The sequence below is a fragment of the Terrapene carolina genome, unplaced genomic scaffold (assembly GCF_002925995.2).
Source record: "Terrapene carolina triunguis isolate 2854851 unplaced genomic scaffold, T_m_triunguis-2.0 Scaffold21, whole genome shotgun sequence".
NCBI classification, from domain to species: Eukaryota; Metazoa; Chordata; order Testudines; family Emydidae; genus Terrapene; species Terrapene triunguis.
Window position 1 is genome coordinate 15,756,885 of NW_020664372.1, and position 15,488 is coordinate 15,772,372.

Here is a 15,488-nt window from a genome sequence, read left to right on the forward strand (position 1 = left end):
GTTTTCAAAGATAATGGCCAATGGATTTTTAATCACACCAGCCAATTCCCTCAGCACCCTTGGATGCATTAGATCTGGAACCATGGACTTGTGCATGTCCAGCTTTTCTAAATAGTCCTTAACCTGTTCTTTCACCACTGAGGGCTGCTTACCTCCTCCCCATAATGTGTTTCCCAGGACAGCAGTGTGGGAGCTGATCTTGACTGTCAAGACCAAGGCAAAAAAGCATTGAGTACTTCAGCTTTTTCCACATTATCTGTCACTATGTTGCCTCCCCTATTCATTAAGGGTCCCACACTTTCCCTGACCTTTTTCTTGTTGCTAACATGCCTGTAGAAACCCTTCTTGTTACCCTTCACATCCCTTGCTAGTTGCAACTCCAGTTGTGTTTTGACTTTCCTGATTACACCCCTGCATGCTCAAGCAATATTTTTATACTCCTCCCTAGTCATCTGACCAAGTTTCCATTTCTTGTAAGCATCCTTTTTGTATTTAAGCTCAACAAAGATTTCACTGTTAAGCCAAGCTGGTAGCCTGCCATATTTGCTATTTTTTCTGCACATCGGGATGATTTGTTCCTGTGCCTTTAATAAGGCTTCTTTAAAATACAGCCAGCTTTCTTGGACTAATTTCTCCCTCATATTATCCTCCCAGGGGATCCTGCCTATCAGTTCCCTAAGGGAGTCAAAGTCTGCTTTTCTGAAGTCTAGGGTCCATATTTTGCTACTCTCCTTTCTTCCTTTTGTGAGGATCCTCAACTCAACCATCTCATGGTCACTGCTGCCCAGGTTGCCACCCACTTCTACCAATTCTTCCCTATTTATAAGCAGCAGGTCAAGAGGAGAATGGCTCCTGGTTGGTTCCTCCAGTAGTTGCACCAGGAAGTTGTCCCCAATACTCTCCAAAAACTTGCTTGGTTGTCTGTGCACTGCTGTATTGCTCTCCAAACAGATGGGAGGGTCATTGAAGTCCCCTATCTTAGGTAAGCGCAATTGACCCAGTTTTATATTATTTATGAAAATGTTCTATGTATTTAAGTGGTGTTACTAGGGCTCTACATTATTTTATTCAATATTTTATGTGTAAAATGTGTACTGTGTAACATGTCATTGTAAAAAGGTACACTGTTTAGGTGAAAAGAACATTGTAAATAAATTCCTCCCATTATTTCTTATGGGGAAAAAATTCCTTGATATCCATCCTTTTGGTATCCGGCACCCTTCTCAAGAACGCAACCCAGATGTATAGGGGGACCCCCTTTATCTCAAATGTGTGCCATTCTAATTAGTCATGCTAAGGATATTGTAAATTCTTTAAATTGTTCATGTACGATTACCCCTAACTTGTGTCATGTCTTTAGAAAGCCATCTATCATCCTTATGACATTTGTGTGAGAGCCCAGACATGCACATCCCTATGAGTGACATTTGTATACTGTATCCCCCCATGTTACACACGCATTTTAAGTCCTGCATTTTAAATCCATTTAAAGTTCTGGACTGAGGGGACTATCACCGCTTTACCTGGTGCTAATAATGTGAATACATTTAGCATATTCTTGCTAAAAGATTTTTTTTAATTGTGTTGTGACCAGTGCCTAGAATGAACCACACTGAGAATTCCACACTTAGGGCAGACTGCAAGAAACAGGGCAGACCATCCCCCCAAAACTGGTTTATTCTATGATCATATTCATTAAACCAGTAGCAAAAGAAATTGTGTAGCACCACAAGAAGCCAAACATAGTCCCCTTTAGGCATTCCAGACCTTGGTTCCCATTCAGACATATTGATCTAATATAGTGAGATTACTGAAAACCCAATTTTCCATACATGAGGTTCTACCAATCCCAAAAGATCAGACATTAACTCCCAGGTCAATTATATATTTCAGATCTTACCCAAATATCATGTCAGCCAAACCTTAGTAAACTAACTATAGATTTATTAATAAAAAATCAGTTTTAAATGGTTAAAAGATCATATGCATACAAATGATTGCAATGTCCTTAGATCATGTTTGTAGCAGTGACAGAATAGATTGCTGTTGTGCAAAAGTCTTGCTGGTAATTTCCAAAAGGTTAGAAGGTCCTCAATCCATAGTTCAAAATACTTCCTTTAGTTAGAAATCCAAGTCCAGAGAATTAGAGCAGGAGAGAGGCAAAATGGAGATGTTGCAACTGCAATTTATATCCTCTGCCGTATGCATGGAAGAGTTACTGTCCCAAACAATGCCCACAGCCCCTATGTATGGAAAATTATTAACCAAGATGGAGCCTGAGGTCACATGTTCATATCACATGTCCTTACATGTTTTGCTGAATCACAGGGATAGCCATTGGCTCCATTCTGTCTCAGGTGTTTCCAGGAAGGGCTATCTGGAGAGTTGATTCTTCTTAATGGCCCATCAACCTTGAATGGTTCATCAATGCTGGGCTGGTGAGACTGGATGTAAACTACTTTGTGGGTGTCACCCCAAGCTCAAACATATTTGAGATACAAATACATAACCAATATTCATAGCTTCAAATACAGTGATGATACATGCATTTAACCAGGATAATCATACTTGGTCATTTGTATCTTTTTGATTGATACCTTACATGGACTTACAATTGCAATTAATCTTATACAAAGTATCACTTTTTTGTATCAACATCACTTACATATTCTAGGTACTGGAAGTACCAAGTTCTTACCCCACATTTTGAAACAATTCCCCTTTCTTCCAGTAGTTGTTTCAGAACTAGAGACCAACAAGTACCATATAAGAGGATTCCGCAGTAACATTTAAATTTTTTTCCCCCTTGTCAGTTCAGATTAAATTACAATAGGTTTCAGAACCCTGATGCTTTAATTAAATTTTAGTACATGTCCACTTACATAAGATTTATTTTTAATTAAACAGATTGCAATTTGAGTATAATGTCTCTGACTCTGTAGCATATGCTGCCTGTTATGAGACTTAACATTTGCTGCACAAGGTACATTCAGATCATACTGAAAGTACTCACGTTGCCTCTTTAATATGCTTTTAAGATGACTGACTTTAATTTAGTAAATTAACAGGGACAGGTGAACCTCTAAAAATTCATAGTTTTTTATGCTTATCTGAAATCATGGGTCAGTCCAAATCCATCTTTAAGTCCATACTCCTTTCCACTCACCTTCTTGTAGGTAACTTGCTGCAGCTGTGTAGAGATATTAGCATTCCAGTTCAAATGCTACAAAAGACAACCATCTATAAAAGAAAAATCAAGTTCTGCCAGATCATGATTTTAAATTTTGGAATCACTGAAGTACTGTTGAAGATTGGCATGCAGTGTCTCCTGGTGTTCACTTGTTCTAAGGCCGGGGTTAGAGGACTAGTGTTAAGATTGTCTGGATGACATTAACTGTGCATTTGCATAGTTTCTAATGTGTTTTTCATTTAAGTGTAACCATAATTTGTAATATCAAGATCTTTATTTAATTTCTCAGAAAACCACACTGCTCTCATAAGGGTTTTTCATTTAACTGATGCATATTTACAAACTACATTCAAGTTTCACAAAGCTTCCTCCTGACAATTGCTTTAGCTTTTACAATTAAGAATTTCTCAATGTCACAGTTAGAGGGCTAGCTGCATCTTGGCCTCTTTGGGCTTTTTGAGTGCAGGTGTTCTAGCTCTTGTTCTTACCTGTTTTGAGGCAGAGTCTAATTATTCTTCCACTATTAGATTGGGACCGGTGCACACTACCTGTCATATACCAATCATCCTGAAGGCCCAAAGGTGTTTTGGACACCTACTGGATCCTCCCATTGGGAACCTGTGACCAGTCATAATAACTAATATCATTCTGAGGAAATGTATCATAGAATCATAGAAGATTGCGGTTGGAAGAGACCTCAGGAGATCATCTAGTTCAACCCCCTGCTCAATTCCCTATAGTTGCCCAGAAAGAGTAGAATTAGGCCAAGCAGGCCCAATCAACCAATTAAGCAGGCAGGAGAGAGATTTAGGCCAGGTCTACACTACCGCGGTAGTTTGACGGCTGGCAATCGAACTTCCGGGTTCGATTTATCGTGTCTGGTCTGGACGCGATAAATCGATCCCGGAAGTGCTCGCCATCGACTGCGGTACTCCAGCTCAGCGAGAGGAGTACCGTGGAGTCGACGGGGGAGCCTGCCTGTCGCGTGTGGACCACGTCTGAACCGCGGTAAATTCGAACTAAGGTATGTCGACTTCAGCTACGTTATTCACGTAGCTGAAGTTGCGTACCTTAGATCGAATTGGGGTGTTAGTGTAGACCAGGCCTTAGTCTGCGAAGAGACCACTAGTTGGAAGGTGGCTCAGCTGGACAAGAACAAGAGGGTCTGGTGTAAAACCCCAGAGCTGGAAACAGCTGGGGGCTGCAGGAAGGAACCATGTAGTCACTCCCTGGGAGGAAGGTGGTGTGTTCAGGACTATAGCGGGTAGTCCATGGTTGCTCCCTGAGATGAGGGAGTGTGGAGGCTGGCAAACCCAGAGATTGGGGAAGCCAGGTAGATAGAAGGCTCAGGGGAATAGCAGCCAGGGAATAGGAATCCAGACCATGGCTGTTGATTAACGGGCGCCTGATCTGTAAGTCAAGTACAGGTTGGGCCTGTGTTCCCCTTCCAGCCAGTGAGCGTATTGCATAGAGCAGGCAGAGGACATGGACTGCTTGGAACAATTTGTTCTGGAAATGGGAACCATGTAGTGACCTGACCATGTCCCGAAGAAGAGGCTTATTGTAAACAAAGAAACTAAAGGATCCAGAGCAGATGTTATTTTGTCTCAGATATCAGAGGAGTTGCCGTGTTAGTCTGGATCTGTAAAAAGCAACAGAGGGTCCTGTGGCACCTTTAAGACTAACATGAGTCTGATGAAGTGGGCATTCACCCACGAAAGCTTATGCTCCAATATATCTTTTAGTCTTAAAGGTGCCACAGGACCCTCTGTCTCAGATGTAATGAATATTGAGCTGTCATATTTTCTTTTATTTGGGCTTGAAATCTGCACCCAACTCTCTCCAACACTTTGAAGGAATTCAGAACCATTTCTGAATTCCAAACTTCTCAATTCAGACCTCTCTCTATCATGAACTCAATGCCAAATACCCACAAACTTTGTGGAACTTCAGATTCAGATCCAAACTCCATGACTCAAACCTATGCTGTTATTTACAATCCAGTGTGCTGTCCATACATTTTAATTAGTTATACTACCTTCCCTTACCAGAACAGTCTTCTGTCTTCACTGTCTTCTGACTTAGGTGCACAGAATGTATTAAAATATGATTGTCCCCAGAAGTATATCATTCACAGCAAACTCCAATTTGCAATTCAGAAATTAGATACGATTAATGATTTGTTTATTGTCACATTAGCTTATTCTATCAATCTGAACTTTTACTACTATCTGCAACAAAGCCTGGTGTATAATAGCTGATGCGTTAGTGGAGAAATGTTTCATTTCACCAGTAATTTGTTCCTGAAGATGCGTAAGACTTGTTTGCTTACACATAATGGTGGAAAATGCTTCCATAATAGTTGTCATGGGGCTGAGTGTATACCATCTGGTATGGAATAAGAATTTTCACATCTAAATCTACTAGAGCAAAGTGTAATACATTTCAAGCCATTCTCCCCAAACCTAAAATAATAAATAGTCATGAGTTGAAACATTTGTAGAATTGGGCAAATTTAGTAAAACAGTCTGCCTTTTTAAAAATAACTTAAAGAATTCTCACCCTCAGGAGAGCTTAGCTTGCTGCTACTTGAAATATGCCTGTGGGAAGACTTTTTTCTTTTATTCTGATAGGTACTGATATGTGAAAGCTCAGTATAATTCCATATATTTAGAGACATATGATGAATGGATTGTCTTCACCTTACATGAAAACAGAGTGAGAGAATTTAAATGAATAAAAATAAAATGATCCCCCCCGCCCCTTCCTAGTTTTAAAAACATCCCAATTCCCTAATTCTCACTTGGAAAAAGATTTAAATTAAATTACCATTTTAAATTAATTATTTAAATTAAAATACCATTGAATTCCAATGTGGAATTCAAAGTCAATCCCCTTTTTATCTATTGTAAAAAAATATTTCAAAGGAAACAACCCTAAAGACATCACCAAACCTGAATGCTGCTTCTGTATCTCAGCTCCTATGAAGTGCTTCAGTGTAAGAGAGAGAGAGCAGACCAAACCATAGTACTTAGTAGCAGTAGCACATTCTGTGCTGAAGGTGAATAACTTGTAACAATTCAAGCTATTTTTCTGATAGTACAAAGGACAAATATTTAAAATCTGTACATTAGGAAGGGTCAATCCCTTGCCCACTGCTCTTGAACTATATGTTCAGGAAGAACAGCAAGAGAACACAGTTCACATGATTTTGCAGAAATACTCCATGTTTCCATTCTCCAACCTTTGCACAGAACAAAACTTTCCCCAACTACTTTCTTCCATAATGACCAAAGAACTGAGTTTATCATAAAATAAAATATCCAGTGTTTCCTTTTTGTATCTATCTTTATAGCACTTTGTGGAAGAGTTGTCTTTGTCTTCATTTGTGTGCATTGTACAGCACCTATCATATTATTAGCACTCTACAAATAATAAATACTAATGCTTACTGAACAAATTGCACAAACCTAGATAGTCTGGTTCTAATAAAAAAGGGTATGCCACGTACAGTTAGAAGACCTTCATTCAGGAAAGATTCAAGAATTCTCCATTCAGCAAATATTTGATACTTGGATGTGTTTAGTGTTTCTAAATTGTTAGAGGTAGAGCATTCTGCATATAACCTTCCTGACTAACAGAGGCACTGGCATAAGAGGCATCATTACTAAATACTTTATATTGAGTTTGTCCCTGGATGGCCAATTTAGGGCATCACTGTGCTAGATGTTTTATAAACAGACTAAATGACAGTCTGCCCATGAGACGCAATGGCTGGCCTGTGTTGGAGCACTGGGGAGTTACACTACTTCATTTGGAGCATTGGTGTGTGCTATACCTAATGAAGAATACTTCTTGAAGCATTCACACCCTCTGTTACTCTTATTATGGAGTCAAGTATCAGAGGGGTAGCCATTTTAGTCTGAATCTGTAAAAAGCAACAGAGGGTCCTGTGGCACCTTTAAGACTAACAGAAGTATTGGGAGCATAAGCTTTCGTGGGTAAGAACCTCACTTCTTCAGATGCAAGATTTTGCATCTGAAGAAGTGAGGTTCTTACCCACGAAAGCTTATGCTCCCAATACTCTTATTATGGAGTGCATGTATACCTCTACATACCTGGCCAGATCCTCTGGTAGGTGGAAATGGGACTGCTGTTCTGCCTCTGCTTGTCTCCTTTAGGGACACAAAGGCATGAGTAGATCACATGTGAGTGCCTGGTCTGCTGACTGTGACTGTGCCCAGCTACAGCACAAGAGACTATATCAGAGACAGAGACTTCTGGAGCCCTGCCCCATGCCTTGTTCATCTGTGCATAAGCCAGGTACCTTTGGTTTTCTTGGGTTGCTCTCTAAGAAGAAAGAAGCTGCTATGACAACATATCATGATCATGGAAGAAGTCTGGAGGAAATTTCAACCCATGATAATTGGACAGGCAATAACTATAGTCTGAAAGCAAGGGATGATGTGCAGCACCAGCAGTACATGACCAAGAGTTTCCTTCTGAATTTCACTCTTCTACTTAATACTTTGATGACAACTTTTTTTTTTTTTTGAAGAATTCTTTATCGCTCTGGTGCCCTTTCTAAAAAAGCAGGGCTCGGGAAACAAAGTGTTACATTTTTAGGGCAAAGCACATACATGTAGTTTGGGATCCCATTGTACCCTAACTTACCATAGGTGCATTTGAAAATCCTAGGTGTAGTTCCTGGTCCAGAACTGGGTTCAAATATTTTTTCCCAAATGCTAAGGAACTGGTGAATAATTCACCTAATTTATAAAAATGAGATGGAGAAATATACAGCTAGTTATGGCAAACAACTCCTGTGTAGACAAATTGTTAATATTCATCAGTTAAAAAAAATCCTTGCAAACAATACTTATCTCAGGAATGTGCCTTCTGTTTGCCATGTTCTCAGCTTGGAAAGTCCCCTATGAATTGATTGGTACTTTGAGCTAAAAATAAGTGTACCGTATATGACTAACTTTATGGCACAATCTTCATTTTATGTTGTGCTATAATATGAATAAAAATTGTTTTCTATTCAAGTCACTAGCAATCTATCTAGTAACTTTCTTGGCAGCAAAGACATGGCAAATAGGAGTGAAGTAAACATTTATGAAAATAGATTTAGGATTTGAGTTTGGGAATAGCTCATTGACATGAGCTCTCCATGCTTGGCTCATCTTCACTAGTTCATTAACTCACTTTGTTAACTCACATTAACTCCAATGGGAATATGCAGAGATAAAGCAAATTAAAATTCAGAAAGTAACACTTTTGATGAAAGCATTGTAATAAAGCTATCCAGAATTTTACTAAAAGAACTGATTTTGAGTGACAATTTGTTACCACACAAGCACACCATAGGGGTCTGATGCTGCACACTGAAATCAGTAGTAGTGTCACTACTGACCTCAGAGTAAACAGGATATGAGTTTATGTGCAGAAACCACTCTAAAGACATTAGGTCAAATATAAAGCCCGACATAACCAGGCATCAATACTTCCACCTAAAGTACTGCAGTCATAAATCATTGTAAATATACAGTAAAACCTGGCAAGAGTGACCACTCACGGGAGTTAACAAAAGCGGCCGCTTGTAAAAGGTAGTCTCTCTTCAAAGGTTTGCAAACCAGAAAGCAGTGGTGTTCTGTGGTCTCTGCAAGTAGTCACTCGTGACAGGTGATCTCTCTTCACAGGTGATCTCTAAAGCAGGTTTTACTATATTTTTGTAGCCCCATCAGTTATGCTCATAACATAGATTATTTAAATTTCTAAATACGTAATTGCACCTGCAATTATTTTCAGGTGCAAAATGGAGGCTCTAGTTTTAAAACCTAGACCATTATCCCTAGACAAGTGTTCTAAAGAGATTCATGGTAATTCCCAGAGGCATCATCCAGAAAAGATAATGGTTCCATGACTATATTTGATTGTAAACCAATCAATATAATCCAGTGCTATGAATTCATTCACATATTTCTTTTTATAGGCAGCTGGCATGGCACACTATATGGCTATGCCCACTGAGGGCAAATAGTTTTCAAAATATCAAATCTAAGAACAGGCTTTTTAATTGCATGGTGTATGATGGAACCCAAACTTCCCTACACTATTTCAGCTCATCTCTGCATGAGTGTGTACTGCAGTTCTTCTACTAAAAAGTAGTCACACTTCCTTTATGTCCGCTGAAGCCCCATAGGACATAAAACATACAGCAATCTGGACCAAGAGTTACTCTTGTGTAACCCATTGTATTACAAGTCCCTCTACAAGTCCAGCCCACAGATGAGGCTTTGTACCACTCATATCTTCAAGCTGTAGAGACTTTTCTTTCTGTTCTGGAGATCCTCAGTTCAGTCCCTGGTGCATTGACCAAACTGTCACTCTTGCTTCCCAGTCTGATTAAACCCTGTATCACTACACAAAGGATGTTCTCTACAATCTCATCAATATTCTTCACAGTAAAGAGTTAAATGTATTTGTTATATCCCTATTATAGAGTTTATTTTAAGACTTGTAAATGTTATTTGGCATCTAGTCGTGTAATCACATTGTTTATAGATTGAGAGGATCTTCTAAAAAAATAGAATGAGGAATATCATTTGAAAGTTTGTATTGATTGTTGTTTTAAGGTGAAAATTACCACTCAGCAAGAGATGGGAATTTTATGATAGCCTCAGCAGTCCAGGATCCAAAGAGAGGGTTCTAAAGAGGGGTTATAAAAGAATACACTAAGAAATGCAGAATAGAGCTCTGATAGTAAAGTGCGAACAAAGGGAGAGATCTTAACCTTGATGTATGCTGTTTAACACCTTTTCACTTTCCAAATAATGTATGGTGCTGAAATGCAACAGCACAATGTTGGTTTTTCAAGCAATATAGTGATCTATACCTTGTGCTGGAGGGTAGATTCCAGGTGTTCCTCATTCCTGACTCCCAATAGCATTCTTCAACCTAATTCCACTTCTCACTTTCTCTTGAAGAGCTGGTGGTGGAATATAGTAGTATATTATTTTCACCAAAAGCAGAATTACCTTAGCCCTACTTTTCAATATAATACATTTAAAGAGATAGCGATGGGCATTTTCAGTTATGTCTACTATGTAAGAGGGTCCTGATCTTCTATTACCTGGGTGCCAGGTGGTAGATAATAGATGGTGTGTACTCAAGTGCATGGGTGCAGGGGCCACCTGAGAACCAAATCCTGAGGACAGTCAAGCCAGTGAAACAGGGCCTGGAATAACCATCTCTTTGACTCTACATGGCTGGATTCCAAAGAGCTGCTAAAAAGGGATAGGGAGCTCATGATGGGCCTGTACAGCTCAAAGCCCACTGTTGTCTCTGCTGAGAAATTGCAGCTTTAGAACTGAATAGTCCATGAGGTGGGAGTGAGTGAAAGACAGGTGTGTGGGCATTCTGAATCCTGCAAATACATTTTCTTTCTGGACTGATGCATACAGGGCATCCTGGAGGCTCTGCTGCACTGAAAACATTTTTTGACAATGGGAAGTTCTGTTCCAAGATGTCAGATGCCTCTGGTATGTCTAAGATCTTGCTTGACCCTTTCATTGTCCAACAGGATTCAGTAAGCCATAGAAACTAAACACCTGGCACAGAGGAAACATTGGGAGTAAAAGGAGTATAATGAGAGGAAGGAGTTAGTGCAGATCACATTTACTGATGTCACTACTAGACCTCTCACTTCAAGACAGAAGTAAATGCTTCAATTAAACTCTTTTACTGCCAATTTTTCATTGGGTGTTCAGGCAGAGATGGTCTCAACAAAAACAACATAGAGAAAAATCTTTTATTTTGAAAAGAGTCTGATATATCCTCATTATCATGGTCAACACTTTTTCCTCCCAATTAATACCAATGTAGATTAACAGGCCTGGTGAAAATATTACCATCTACTGAGTGCATGGCAGCTGCATAGTCAGTCTAGTACAATGCAATGTATTGCTTTGCAAAGCATATCTAGGATAGAAAGGTTTTTTTTAGCATGCTGTCAACTTTCCTCAGTTATATGAATCTGTGTCACAATACAGATCTGACAGTAATTAACATCAATATGACAGGACAATAAAGTATTAATTTAAAATTAAAGGGAAATTGCTTTACTGAAAATGTTATATTATTATAATATAACATTAAGTGTCGTTCTAGTAATTTATTCTGCCTTTAATAGGCTCATTTCATATTTGATTTTAGATTATAAAGGATGATAAAAAGTTGATACAATGTAAATAATACAATAGGAATTCACTATAATTGAGCATTCAATCTCAGAATACATCTGTCTTATAAAAGCAAACCAATTTAAAAGGTTAATTTTCATACTAAATTAACAATAAGTAAGTTTCCTGTAGAGATTTTTAGAGAACACAAAGATAATCCTAGTAGTTGGGTACATTACTATGAGATTTAACATTTTAATCTCATGAGTTTCTGAAGATTAGATTCACCACTGATTAATGATATTCAGTCTCACTTTTCTTTTCAAGTTTAACTACCATGCTTGATAGTGTTTATATATCTACAGAGTTCTAAGTTTTGTGATACCTAAGTAGGGTCAAATTCTGCTTCCTGTTTTCTTGATGAAAATCCAGAGTAACTCCATGACCCATAATTTGAAAAATTATCTATCTAATATTTAAAATGATATGTTTATAATAGTAAAGAACATTTTTTTCCAGGGGAGATTTTATTGTCTTTAAACAGTATTGTTGTAGTGCAAAAAAGTAAAGTGGGAAGGAGAAGAGACTAACCTGCATTGCTTCAGTCTGCTAAAAGACAGGAAGTGCCAAGCTGCCCATCAAAAGTCAGGGAAATATTAGCCTCTATGTTCAATTGTCCCTAATTACTTGTGAAAGAGGCCTCATTCTTTCCATCAGACATCAGGTTTGCTTGAGCTACTGCTAAGTAATTAGAGAGAAGGTGGGTGAAGCAATATCTTTTATTGGACCAGCTTTTGTTGGTGAGAGACACAAGCTTTTGAGAAGGTATTCAAAGTATCAAAGCTAAATGCAAGATGGAACAGATTGTTTGTTTAGTGTAAGTAGTTAGCATATAGTCTAAGGAACAATTCAAGGTAGAGCGATCCTGAGACTAACACAGCTACAACTACACTGCATACTGCTAAGTAAAGTGAGATAATATCATTGCCTTACATGTACATTTGTATGTGCTTATCCATATATAATCATTTTAAAATCATCCAGCCCTAACCTAGTATTAAAAGCAGTTTCCATATTTGTTCCTGCTAGCTGCTTACTTCCAGGCAAGCCAGCAGTAGTCTTGGCATTGTAGATTATGCTCCTGACAGCCAACATCTGTGACACTAGTGCACCATTCATTTTCTTTAAAAGTGCCTGATATGTAGATTTCTGTTCATACCCATCCAAATGTTTGGCCCTTGGGCTATGCCTGCTCCAGCATGTATAAATATGTATATGTTCAAGTTATACATATATTTAACAAACATGGTTAACATGAGACATATTGTTTCTTTCCATATTCAGACTAATTCAACCCTCCCTATGTACACAAAGTTGCTTCAGTTGTCATCAAAATGACCAAAAACATTTGGGGGAACATTCTGTCGGACCTCATGAGGAGGCATGCCAAATTTGCCTACCATTTTCAGATGTCAACAGCCTCCCCGGATTAAATCATAAATACATACTTTGAACTATTCAAAATAGTCCAATTTACAGGATACTAATCAATACAGAGGCATTTCAGAGAATCGTAGAGCATTTAATCAGAAGAAGAAGAAAAAGACTTGAAGAAATAGAAATAGGTAAGGGAAGCAATCCACAGAAGACTTGAAAAAATATATTTGCTTTTTATCTTTTAAAGCTTTAAATATATACAATAGAGTTATGGCCTTTAAAATTTTGCCAGTTCCAGTATATAAAAATAATGGATTGCTATTAGATAATCTCAGTATTTGTAACTTCAAGCAATTGACTATAGTAAATATAGGGAAATATAAAGGATCACTGCAGATAATGAGGATACCTATAGTGGTGCAGCATGTGGACTGACAAAGCACTGGGAAAATGACTGTCAGTGAACCATGAAGCATTGGCAGTGGTTGCAATAAATGACATCAGGTGTTTTTCATCTCAAATAAGTTTGTTATAATCAGCCAACTTATATCATTGACACAGCATCATAAATAATGTGTTTACAAAATGCAAAATTATTTTAATAGGCAAATAAAAAAAACAATTACATTAGAAGCCTCAAGGGTTACTGTTCCTACTAAGCAGAGGAAATGAGTAAAGATTTTTAAAAACTGGTATATTAAGAACAGATGAAGAAAATCCAAAACTAGATGACAGCTAATGGAAGTATATTAGTAAAGCGCTGTGTAGAAACAAAAATTACCTAAGTGTGTAAAGGACATACCAGGGGACACAGTATTTAACATGCTATTTTACTTTCTTTCCATGTGTTCAAGTTTAGCCTATTTTTTCCATAACTTCAGGTTCTTTTCTTTCTTATACTCTTCCCTATCTCCAGCAACCTTCATAAAACTAATGAGTTGGTATTGAACAGTTAGCAAATATTTGGAACAATGAGCTGTACATGCTGCTTTTCTAAATGTATAATATAAAATTAGTTACAGGTACTTCTTATCCAAAGTTAATTCTGATATCTGATATTATTAGCTTTCCTTTTCAATCAACAGTTACAACAAATCTTTTTTAGTCCTAAACATTCAAAGATTAGCGGCATCCAACCTTGTTTATGTTTCAAAAGGATTTTTATATATAATAATAAACAAACAGAAAACTTTGTTACGGAACTTTTAAAAGTTGAAAATGTGTAGCTACTTAACTTCCATGAAATATATAATAATTTCCACAGAATAATTCCTCTACCTTAAAAAAAACCTCAAAGCTCCATGAAGTGAAAATCTGTTGACAGACATAGCCACTTTAGTTGTTCCATGTATTCCTTCTTTAATTTTACCACATGCAAGGGTGAGGGAGTTGTTTCCCTATACCTCAAGGGTTCCCTTCTTCTGAAGAGTATTGGCCTGGAACGGCGAACCGCGGCTAGTGGGAGCCATGATCGGCCGAACTTGCGGACGCAGCAGGTAAACAAACCAGCCCATACTGCCAAAGGTTGCTGATCCCTGATCTACATCTTGAATACTGTGTGCAGATGTGGTCACCACATCTCAAAAAATAAGATATATTGGAATTGGAAAAGGTTCAGAAAAGGGCAACAAAAATGATTAGGGGTATGGAATGGCTGGTTGCCATATGAGGAGAGATTAATAAGACTGGGACTTTTCAGCTTGGAAAAGAGCTGACTGGGGGGATATGATAGAGGTCTATAAAATCATGACTGGTGTGGAGAAAGTAAATTAGGAAGTGTTATTTACTCCTTCTCATAACACGAGAACTAGGGTTAACAAATTAAATTAATAGGCAGCATGCTTAAAACAAACAAAAGAAAGTATTTCTTCACACGATGCACAGTAAACCTGTGGAAGTCTTTGCCAGAAGATACTGTAAAGGTCAAGATTATAATAGGGTTCAAATAAGAACTAGATGAATTCATGGAGGATAGGTCCATCAATGGCTATTAGCCAGGATGGGCAGGGATGGTGTCCCTAGCCTCTGTTTGCCAGAAGCTGGGAATGCACAGGGGATGGATCACTTGATAAGAGAAGAGGAAAAAAGAGGATAAGTACTTATAAATGTACTTTAGCCAACTCAGAGGAGGAGGGATTCCCAACCAGCAAACCAGGTTCTTGAAAATATTAATCTGATCCTGAATAAGTATTAAATAATGTACGAGGTAGTATGTTAACATTTTATTGTAACTTTGCCTTGATAGTTTAAAAAAAGGCAGCTAAAGTTCTGTGGTTGTTAATTCAGATAAGAGATTACTGCACAATTACACTGGGTGACATTGATTAGTTGGCTTTAATGACTAGAAAAATGAGTCCTTGGACAACTCTTTTCAAGGTAAATTAAAGAATAATGGCAACACGAGTATGGCTATAAAGTTACAGAAAATAGTTCTGTCTAGATTAAACTAAGCTGTGAAGGACTCCCTTGACTAGATATATTTTGCAATCAAGACTTTATGTAATTATGCCTGGAACAAAACAGTGGAAGTAGAATGGCAACAGGGAATTAATAGTGGTAGCTTGAAAATAGTAGCCCTGCTGCAATTAATTGATTTATTATCCTCATAATTAGTAGATTTTTAGGCCTATTGAAGCCAATGTGACTTTTACGACTGACTTCACTAGGGCCAGGATTTC